The sequence below is a fragment of the Carlito syrichta genome, unplaced genomic scaffold (genome assembly GCF_000164805.1).
Source record: "Carlito syrichta isolate Samal-C Ts95f unplaced genomic scaffold, Tarsius_syrichta-2.0.1 Scaffold315361, whole genome shotgun sequence".
Taxonomy (NCBI): domain Eukaryota; kingdom Metazoa; phylum Chordata; class Mammalia; order Primates; family Tarsiidae; genus Carlito; species Carlito syrichta.
The window spans coordinates 85,972-97,095 of record NW_007259457.1 but is presented as its reverse complement, the minus strand read 5'-3'; the positions used below and the strand labels follow the sequence as shown (position 1 = coordinate 97,095).

The 11,124-nt window shown below is 40.3% G+C and overlaps 1 pseudogene; it reads right to left on the bottom strand.

Moving 5' to 3' along the window:
* Positions 1-2,308: 2,308 nt before the first annotated feature.
* Positions 2,309-2,810, bottom strand: LOC103275205 (annotated as a pseudogene).
* Positions 2,811-11,124: the final 8,314 nt, after the last annotated feature.

The window sequence follows — 11,124 nt, the reverse complement described above, 5'->3', positions numbered from 1 at the left end:
CAATCCTTATCAAAATACCAACATCATTTTTTCACAGAACTACAAAAAACAATCCTAAAGTTTATATGGAATGAAAAGAGAGTCCAAATAGCTAAAGCAATACTAAGTGGGAAAAAAAAGTGGAGGCATCACACTGCTTGACTTCAAATTATACTGCAAGACTATAGTAAGTAAAACAACACAGTACTGGTATAAGAATAGGCAGATAGATCAATGGAACAGAATAGAGAACCCACAAACCTACAACCAACTGATCTTTGATAAAGCTGACAAAAATAAACAATGAGGAAAGGACACCCTGTTCAATAAATGGTGCTAGAAAACTGATTAGCCATGTGCAGAAGAATGAAGCTGCACCCCTACCTCTTACTAGATACAAAAATTAGCTGAAGAGGAATTAAAGGCTTCAATATAAGACTTCAAACTATAAAAATCCTTAAAGAAAACCTAGGAAAAAACTCTCTGGACAGTGGCCACCCTGGTAGAGTTTATGATGAAAACCCCAAAAGTAAATGAGACAAAAACAAAAATAGACAAATGAGACAAGCTAAAAGCTTTTCCATAGCAAAAGAAAAAATCATCAGAGTGAGAAAACCTACAGAATGGGAGAACATATCTGCAAATTATGTCTTAGACAAAGTACTAATGTCCAGAATGTACAATTAACTCAAACAATTCAACCAGAAAAGCAAAAAAGTGGGCAGAGGACATGAATAGACAATTCTCAAAAGAAGACACACAAGCAGTCAACAAACATGAAGGAATGTTTAACACCACAAATCATCAGAAAAATGAAAATTAAAGCCACAATGAGATATCATCTTACACCAGCCAGAATGGGTATTATTAAAAAGTCAAAGAACAACAAATGTTAGTGCAGATTCAGAGAAAAGGGAATGCTCATACATTGTTGGTGGGTTGTAAACTAGTTCAACCTCTGTGGAAAACAGTATGGAGATTTCTATTTATTTATGTAATTTTTATTTTAGAGTTGTGAGGTACAAGTGAAGAGGGCTTACAACATAAGTAAGCTGCATGCAGATGAAGTTTGGGCTTCTAGCTGGCCCTCACTTCCCCTGGTAGAGAACTAGTTACCCCTTGTGTTACCATGTTACCCCCTCCTCAAAGAATTAAAAATTCTCAAAGAACTAAAAACTGAATTACCATCCTACCCTGCAATCCCACTATTAGGTATCTACGAAAAGAAAAGAAATCATTATACAGAAAAGATACTTGTAGGTACATTGTGGCATTATTCACAATAGGAAAATCATAGAACCAACATATGTGCCCATCAATAATTGACTGGATAAAGAAAAAGTGGCACATACATCATGGGATATTATGCAGTTCTCAAAAAAGATTAAAATCATATCCTTTGCAGTAACATAGATGGAAATGGAGAACATCAGCCGAAGTGAACTAACTCAGAAACAGAAAACCAAGCACCACATGGTTATTTATATATGGTAGCTAAATGATCATAAAGATGGAAATAGTAGAGATTGGGGACACTAAAGGGGTAGTTAGGACTCAAAAGTCACCTATGGGATATAATGTTTGCTATCTGGTGAATGGGTCACCGGAAGCTCAATCCCCATCACTACACAACATATGCCCATATAACAAACATGCACCTCCTGAATCTATAAAAAAATAAATTTTTTGGATAAATATATCCCAACTGATATTTGGGAGATATTTATATAAACATCAATCATTGTTTATCTGAATTTCAAATTTAACTGTGGATCCTGTATTTTATCTGATGATTCAAGTTTATGAGTATTTCACTTTTTTTTAAAATCAAAAGTCTCTTACTGGTCCTGCTTCCATGAATGGTCAGGACCAAAGGAAAAGGGAGAGGAACCAGCCAGCATGGGGAGGGGTCATCTCCGCAATATTCCATTTGTACACAGAACTAAACAGACAAGTACAGAGTCACTATGTGATTAGAATTTGGCAGCGTGGTAAGGTGGAGGAACAGTGGGGAGTAGGGGTTTTGTTAAAAAAAAAATACATCCCCTCCCAAACTAGAGTGCCCAGGGGCGGGAGGGGGGTAGAAACTTGGTCTGCTTCAACATAAGAGAAATTACGATCAAAAGCGGTTTGGGAAGGCCAGAACTGTCAGGGATGGAGGAGGGAAATCGGGGGGCGGGGAGGGTGTTTGGCAACTGGGGTGAAGGGATTGCCCTTCCCCTGCTGGGATGCCCCCAATCCCTCCGATCTGGTGGGAAGGAGGCAGCCTGCTATCCCCGAGAGCAGTTCTAGGGCTATCAGATACTCCAGGCATGGGGCCAGAAGGGAGTCACAAAGGCTTGCCCTCCAGGGAGATGATGGCACTGCCCCCCCAGCTTTTCTGCCAGAGTGCAGTGGTCCTTGACCTCCTTGTAGCAGTTTGCTTGTAATCCATTTTTGATCCCTGTCAGCTTCTTCTTGATGGCGTCCTTGGAGCTGGCATAAATTATTTCACTCTTAAGGGGTGCACACTCAGGAGCTCAGAAGATAAACACCAGATCCTCCTTCTTGCTCTCTTTGGTCTCATAGGTTGCATGATGGAAGGCATAGTGGCAGTCCTTGTCTGGCAGCATCTTGACAAAAGTGGAGTAGGGGTCATTGACAGTCTGGCCCACATCACCTACCAGGATGTCCTTGCCCTCTTCCAGGATGATGTTCTTCTTATCCTCATTCAAGCAGAGGAGCACTGTCTTTTTGTGCTTCTTCACCTCCTCTGGTGTCAAAGACTTGTGTACCTTCATGTCATTGAACACCTTGATGACTCCATCAGAGACAGCCACACCAGAGGCCATGTTTCCAGAAGTGAAGAGAAGAGATGGCGAGGAGAGCCAGAGAATAGGACAGCGCTGCAGCTGCTGCTGGGATCCGATTGAGGAGTATTTCACATTATTCAAAACCAACAAAATAAAAAAGTTGATGGGTTTTAAAAAATCCAATTTCTTTCCATTGTCTCTTAAAGGTAACACTTTATTATATTCATAAAATGCATAATATCCCATTATAAAAATTCAAGCAGTTCACAAAAGTGCAAAGCAGAAAGAACAATCTACCCATATCACATGATCAAGAAAGTATCATGGCTGACATTGGTGAACATTCTCACCAAACACAGTCTCTCACAACAATGCTACCTGGTACACAGATTCCAATGGGTTCCTAGTGGAGGAAGCCTGTATGACAAGGGGCCCACCCTCCAAAAAATAATTCCGGTTTTTTGGGGGTCCCCCCTCGTAAGACTACACAATTTTTTATGAATAAATTCTGGGTTTTGGGGGGTCTCCATACATTCTACTGCTCAAGAATTTTAAAAATTACCTAAACTACCTTCTCAATCAGAAATTAAAAATCGCTCATGTTCAACAATTATCACTTATATCCAGTCTTTTCTCATCAATAGTCTTGTCAATTCTCCAACATCCCTGCATCCTACCTGAGATTACTTTGAAGACAATCAAGACATCACAAAATTTAATTATTAAATATTCCAGGGTGTATGTTTAAATCATAGACCTTTTTTATCCAGACAACCACATTATCACAGCCAAAACATGGACAAGCCTTTACAATCATCAAACGTCCATTCTGTTTACCTTAAAATTTTCTCCCCATGTTATTCACTTCATCTGATTTTTTTTTTTTTTGAGTTGGAGTCTCACTCTGTCGCCCAGACTGGAGTGCAGTGGCCGCTCCCGGCTACCGCAGCCTCGCCTGCTGGTCTCCAGCGATCCTTCCGCCTCAGCCTTCCAAGTAGCCGGAATTATAGGCATGCGCTACCACACCCGGCTGATTTTTTGATTTATTGTAGAGGTGAGGTCTCGCTGCCCAGGCGGGTCTCGAACCCGCGGGCTCAGGCAATCCACTCACCTCAGCCTCCCAAAGGCGCGGGATTACAGGCTGAGCCACTGAGCCCGGCCCATCTGATTTTTTTCCCTCCGTCTTTTGCAAGAAAGGACAAATGGTAAGTGTTGGTCTGAGAAAGTGGAGTGGGGAGTATAAACATGAATAGTACTCTCCAAACTCTAGAAAACAATGTATAAAATGATCCTTTTTTCCTAAGACATTTATTCCTTTATTTTCTTTTTCTTTTTTTTTTAGTTGGAGTTTCACTCTGTCGCCCAGGCTAGAGTGCAGTAGCATGCTCACCGCCACCCCAGTGTTGACCTGCTGGGATCCAGTGATCCTTATGCCTCAGCCTTCCAAATAGCTGGAACTACAGGCATGAGCTAACTTTTTATATATTGTAGAGACGAGGTCTCACCAAGTTGCCCAGGCTGGTCTCGAACCTGCGGGCTCAGGCAATTCACTCACCTTGGTCTCTCAAAGTGCTGGGATTACAGGCTGAGCCACCGAGCCCGGCCCGATTCCATTATTTTCTTCTGATTTTTTGAAACAGGCCTGATCAATTTTCACTACAAAACCTAATCCAAATACTTCAGTCAGGCTATTACTGTCATGATTCTATGGGTGAGACAATAGAGATATGGTGGATTAAGTGACTATTGAAGGTAACAAAAATAGTCATAGAACTGTGGCAAGAACCCATACCACCTGACTTTGAATCAGGTCACTTTCTGTTATGCCACATAGGAAAGGTGGTACAACATGTTATAATGTGATGATAGGAGATAATATGGAATAATAGTAGAAAACATTTCTTTGTGCTTACTCTGTGGCTGAGCACTGTGATAAGTCACTTACAGATATTATGTCATTTATTCCTCTCATCAATTCTGTGACATAATATTCTCATAGAAAGAATGATGAAACCATAGAGGTTAGGTATGTCACCCAAGGTAAAACAGCTAGGATATTGTAAACCAGTGAATGACCCCTGTATTAAACTTGACAAAGCTTGGGCTCTGCAGGCAGACAGATTTCGCTTCAAATTCTGGTCCTCTTATTAGCTTTGTGACCATGGACAAATTACTTATTCTTTAAATGAAGATACTAGTATCTCACTATAGGATTTGTTTGAACATCAGACAAAATTATCCAAGAAAATAATTTCATTGCTTGTCACAGAGTGATGGCATGATAGATGCTAGCAACTAATAAAAAGGAGAAACAACAATCACTGGGGAGAGGAGAACCTGTTCAGTAAATGGTGCTGGGAAAACTGGCTAATCACATGCAGAAGATTGAAACAGGACCCCTACCTATCACCACACAAAAATTAACTCTAAATGGATCAAAGACTTAAACGTAAAACCTGAAACTATAAAATTCTTAGAAAATGCAGGAGACACCCTGATGGAAATTGGAACAGGCAACCAATTCCTATTCAGAACCCTAAATGCCCATCCATACTTTAAGAAATAAGATAACAAGTGGGACCTCATCAAACTAACAAGCTTCTGCAACGCAAAAGAAACCATCAAGAGAACAGGGAGACAGCCCACAGAATAGGAAAACATATGTGCCAACTATATATCTGACAAAGGCCTAACATCTAGGATCTACAAGGAACTCAAATGCGACGAAAGGAAAAAACAAAAAGGTTCATTAAAAAGTGGGCAAAAGACATAAATAGACACTTCTCAAAAAATATATGGGCAGCTCACAGACACATGGAAAAGTACTCAGCCTCACTCATCATCGGAGAAATGCAAATCAAAACCACATTGAGATACCATCTAACCACAGCAAGAATGGCCATCATTAATAAAACAAACAACAACAGATGCTGGTGAGGATGCGGAGAAAAAGGAACCCTTCTACACTGCTGGTGGGAATGCAAACTAGTGCAACCTCTTTGGAATACAGTGTGGTGGTTTCTGAAAGAACTAGAAATTGACCTTCCATATGACCCAGCAATTTCCCTTTTGGGAATATACCCGGAAGAACTCAAATCATTCTCCAAGAAAAGATACCTGCACACGTATGTTTGTTGCAGCTCTATTCACAATAGCAAAAACATGGAACCAACCATGTTGCCCATCGAAGCTGGACTGAATAAAAAAATGTGGTACATATACACAATGGAATATCATGAAGCCATAAAGAAGGACAAACATATGGACTTTGCAGCAACTTGGATGGATTTGGAGTCGATCATACTCAATGATCTATCACAGAGACAAAGAACAGAGTACCATATGTTTTCACTCATAAGCGGACCTTGAACAATTATTATAATACTACAAGAAAGGGATTGGTAGCAGTGGGAAACTGTCAGGGGAGGGGGGTGGGATTGACAGTTGAAGGAAACTGCTAGGGGAGGGAGGAGCACACCTCATCAACAAGGGTACCTGCATAATCAACGTTTGTATACCTAACCCTGAATTGTACTCCACATCTTTATAATAAAAAAAGGAGATAAGGGCTGTACGATTACTGTCTCCAATAATATGCCCTAGCAAAAACAAATTGTAACTTGTTCCTTACCCAGCCCCTTGAACTTGTTCCATTACATGCTACCTCAACAGTATGTGGTTCAAGATCAGTTTCTATTCAATTATATGATTTTTAAGTGAAGAGGCATTCTAACTCTAATTCTATAAATTTTAATTAGTTAAATCACAAGAGTTCTGCTTTGGAAGTTCAGAATCTAGTCTACCAGAGCTAGACAACTTCTCAGCCTATTATTCTAAGAGATAACTTATCAGATACATGACAACTAATTCCAAATAACTATAGGAAATATTTTTTTCTGAGATATAAAGAAAACATATATTACTGAAAATGGCTTTGGATAGTGTAAATTTTTTATGAATCTGATCACCAACAGGAGGGATAATAGAAGCATGATTTCAAACTTCCTCCTCCACTTTTTCCACTTTGGTTGCCCATTTCTGAGTATCTCAAGGCTGCCGAGCGTTTCAGTGTGAATATAGAAAAATCAAAAGGATGGGCAGGAGTTGACAAAAATGACACAAAATGTGCCACATGGAAAGAGTATTCAGACTTAATGTACACTGACACCTGGGACACATTATACAAAGCATAGCATGATGGAAACAATAGAAAAAATAATTGGAAAATCTCAAGAGAAGGAGAAAAAGACTCTGCTTAGCTTGCTATATTAGTGGACTTTGTTCATTCTTACCAGGACCTGGGGCCTCTGGGGTACCAATAAACCCCATCAAATGCAATTCCTTAGCTGCATCGTGTCACTCAAAATTGTGAAGGTAGCAGAGAAAATGGAATGAAAAACAGCAGACAGCTTGTCAAAAAGTGTCTGCTCACTCAAGAAAATTGCATTTTTTCTTGAAGCTGGAAATATAAGCATTGTGAAACAGGCCATCAAATAACTTTTGTGAGAGAAAATTCTGGTGTAACTATGGCTCCTTATCTGCAGTCATGGCAATTACTTCCCAGCATGGCCACGATGTTCACAATTAATCACTTTTTAAAAACATTTTTGTGGTCTACTTTTTCTTTTCTTTTGCTGTGGAAAAACATACACAATAGATAAATTATATTATAACCATTAACAAATGTATAATTCAGTGGCATTAAATACATTCACACTTATAACAGAAAATTATGTTAAAGAAAGCTTGCGTTGCAAGAAGAACTTCATGAATTTTCAAAAGCATGGCTACTTTCCCATTATCATTATGTTTTAGTTGTTTTCCACTCCTGTAGTTTCATGCCCTGCCTTGAAACACACTGTTCTGCCTTTAGGGACTCATGCCAGCCCTATCTTGTACATGTATCTTGTTTCAGTGGGGCAGAGTGGGCGTGAGATGGGGGTGCTGAGTGAGAAGGGTGGAAGAGAATGTGTGGGTCAGTGTAAGCTGCCATGAGTACTCAGGATACTTCTGTGGTGTGCACAGCCTCCTGATGATGACTCAAGCAGATCATTGAATGAGAGGAGGCCTCCATGCCATTTGATTTGAATGGAATTACTTAGCAATTTCCGTCCATAACTTACTAACCCCATATGACACACAAAAAAGTGTACATAGCATTCACATCTTTATTGAAAATACAAAAATGTGCTCTAAACTAGTTCAATAACATTGTGCTTTTATCTAATACATTCAACAGGCATTTGGTGAATGGCTTCTGATGGGGTGCCAGGCAAAATGCGATTTTTGCCCAAAGGGCTTTGGGAAAAATAAGTAAAAGACACTATTCCTTAGATAATGGGGATACCCAAAGGACTGTCAATGATAAAGTAATAGACTGGGCTAAATAGGACCTGGCTAGGGAAAGGCAAAGGAGGAAAAAACAAAGATGGAGGAGGCAAGAATGGAGAAGGAAAGGGCAGGATGGGCAGCAGAGGTGGTCCAACCAGCAGTTGCTTCAGAAGAACCCATCTCCCATTCAACTCCTGGATAAGCATGGCATCATAGAAACCACACGGGGTTACCATGATAGGATAGCTCAGGATGACGAGGGGTATGTTTCTCAAACTCAATGCTCTCTGATGTCTCCTCCACTTGGCTCTTCTATTCTTAAACCAAACCTTAAATCAGAGCGAAAAGGAACTGGTTAGTATCTTGAGCATTTAATGTCTTAATAGAAAAACCACAATGGGCAACTCTATATGTCCTTAACGTTTTCAGTTGCATCAGGAGACGCTCCTTCCTTACTGCTAAAATATCTTAGCAAAGTCAACACCACATCCGTTCTTTAGTGAGCTCCAAGTATGTGCCAAGCTCTGACTTGGCTCATTTCTTTGCCTCTCTCCTCCTACCTTTAACATTATTATTATTTTTTTGTACCCTTAGGTGCAGGTGTAGCTGATGAATCAGACTCAGTTCCTGCTGCTATTGCTATGTGTGGTATGTTTGTTTCCAGACAACTGACCGTCAGCTATCCAAATGCCACCGACCCCTATTCAGTAGACCATTGTCATCTGGTTGTGGTGGAAGCTGAGCTTGGTGAAAAGGAAGTGGCTTTAATGTCATACTGAGGGGATCAGCCCCCATTTTGAAAAGCCTATCTTCAGTGTAAATTAAAAAATCAACAGGGGTACATTAGATTTTAAAACAAAAAGTTTCTTTCAAAAATGTCTAAAGGGTCATTCATCTTCTAAACGCCTTGAAAGTTATAAAGATGGTATTGAAAGAAAGGTCTGGTCATGGCGAATCCAGGGAGTCTGTGGCTTGTCTTGTTGGGACACGAGGGTACTTCAAACCTTAGACGCTTTTTTCATCATTTAGCTTGTAGTTCTGTGGAAAGTTGACACTAATGCAGTCCAAATTCACAAAATCTCTCAAAAATCATTGCCAAGTTAAGAGTTTGGGGGAAAGGGAGCATGCTCCAACCAGTCCTACCCTCCAAACCTTCTTGGGCTTGGGATAGGGTCAGCTCACTTTGTTCTCCCTGTAGTCCTGGGTTCCAGGAGAGGAGACATGGCTGCCCAGCTTGGTGGGACATCTTCAGTCAGCTAGTCCTGATTCTCAAGTAGAAGACCCCAATCTAGTCAGCGTTTTTAAAGCAGGAAAGTTCAAATAGGCATTTTTGAAGATGTTCAGTAGTAATACGGAGGAGGTATCAAAAACACTACTCCCGAAATACTTGCCAACTGTTAAAAGACAACGAATAAAACCTGTCAGTTAAAGTGCACTATCCTCTATGCCCCTAGTTAATTGATTTTCATTGTATTTTAATCCTTCTGGAAGTTTTCAAACTGCATATTTTATGAGACAAAGGACCTCCTCTTCATGTTTAATACCTCATTTTCTCTCCCATCTTATTCTTCCTCATGAATATATATTCTAAAAAGTCTAATGTAATAGTACTGTTTTGGGAGACTCAAAAGTACCAATGGTCAAAGGTTCATAGACATAACCAATGTCAAAAGTGGGCAAAAATGTGTTATGGCCGACACTGGGTTTCTCTTCCTACTACTGGTTTTATAAAACAGCTGATACTGTATTTACAAAATAGAGGAGGGAAGGTCTATTAAAAGCTTTTGGTGTTATTTATGTTGAAAGGCTTGGCAATAGATGAGGGCATTAGGTATTTTTTTTCCTTATTTGCTGCTAGTGGTCATTTTTCCTTCAGACTTCCATGGAGTTAAACCCAGGGAGAGGAAAAACAAGTCACTAAAACTTGTGTTTCTCTTCCCCCGAATTTGCATTGCTGTTCCTGGCCTATAAGCCTGGACTTTTGTATTAGGATGCTAGCACTTAGTGGCCCACTTTGTTGGGTTGCTTTTCTAGATGCCACCATCAAAAGGCTACTAAGAGAATCCCAACCTTCCTACCTTCCTTCCTTCCAAAAAGTTATTAAGAGCATCCTAACCTATGTTCTTTTCTTCCTTCCATCCTTCCTCCTTCTTCCCCTTCCTCCCTCTCTCCCTCTCTCCCTCCCTTCCTCTCTACCTACCTATCTTCCTTCCTACCTACCTTCCTTCCAACCTCCCTCCCCTGTCTCCTTCCCTACCTCCCTTTCTTCTTTTCTTCACAAATACTCATTTGATACAACTTATGGTTTTCTATGGCCTCATATAATCATCTTTGGATACCTTGACCAACAAATTAGTGCTGGGCTCAGTGGCTCAGCCTGTAATCCAGCGCTTTGGGAGGCCGAGGTGAGTGGATTGCCTGAGCCCGCGGGTTCGAGATCCGCCTGGGCAACTTGGTGAGCCCTCATAAAAAATTGCCGGGCATGGTAGCGTGTGCCTGTAATTCCGGCTACTTGGAAGGCTGAGGTGGAAGAATTGCCGGAGCCCAGGAGGTCGAGGCTGCAGTGGCTGGGAGCTGCCACTGCACTCCAGTCTGGGCGACAGAGTGACCCTCCAACTTAAAAAAACCCCCCAAAAAACAAATTAGTTATCACTGCCAAATGAAATGAAAAAGTATTTCATATCAACACAGGTAAAAGTCTAGTCTGAACTTACAGCCATCTCCCACTATCAACAAATTCCACAAAACATAACTATTCCTAAAAGTACCACAAAAAAGAAACAAAACTCTTAAGTGTTAGAACTTGCTCAAGAAAATATTCATTAATGCATTTGGTAGTTTCAAAAGTTGAATGCGTGCAGTTTCTCAAGGCATATATTTGAGTGTATGTAATTCTTGCCTAACACTTCTTTCTTTCTTAGGTGATGGAAATTTGTCCAAAAATAATCTTTTAGTTTGTCTCATTTTTTAGACAAACTTCCAAAGTTTAGACAAACTTCCAAAGTATGGTCTTATCTATACC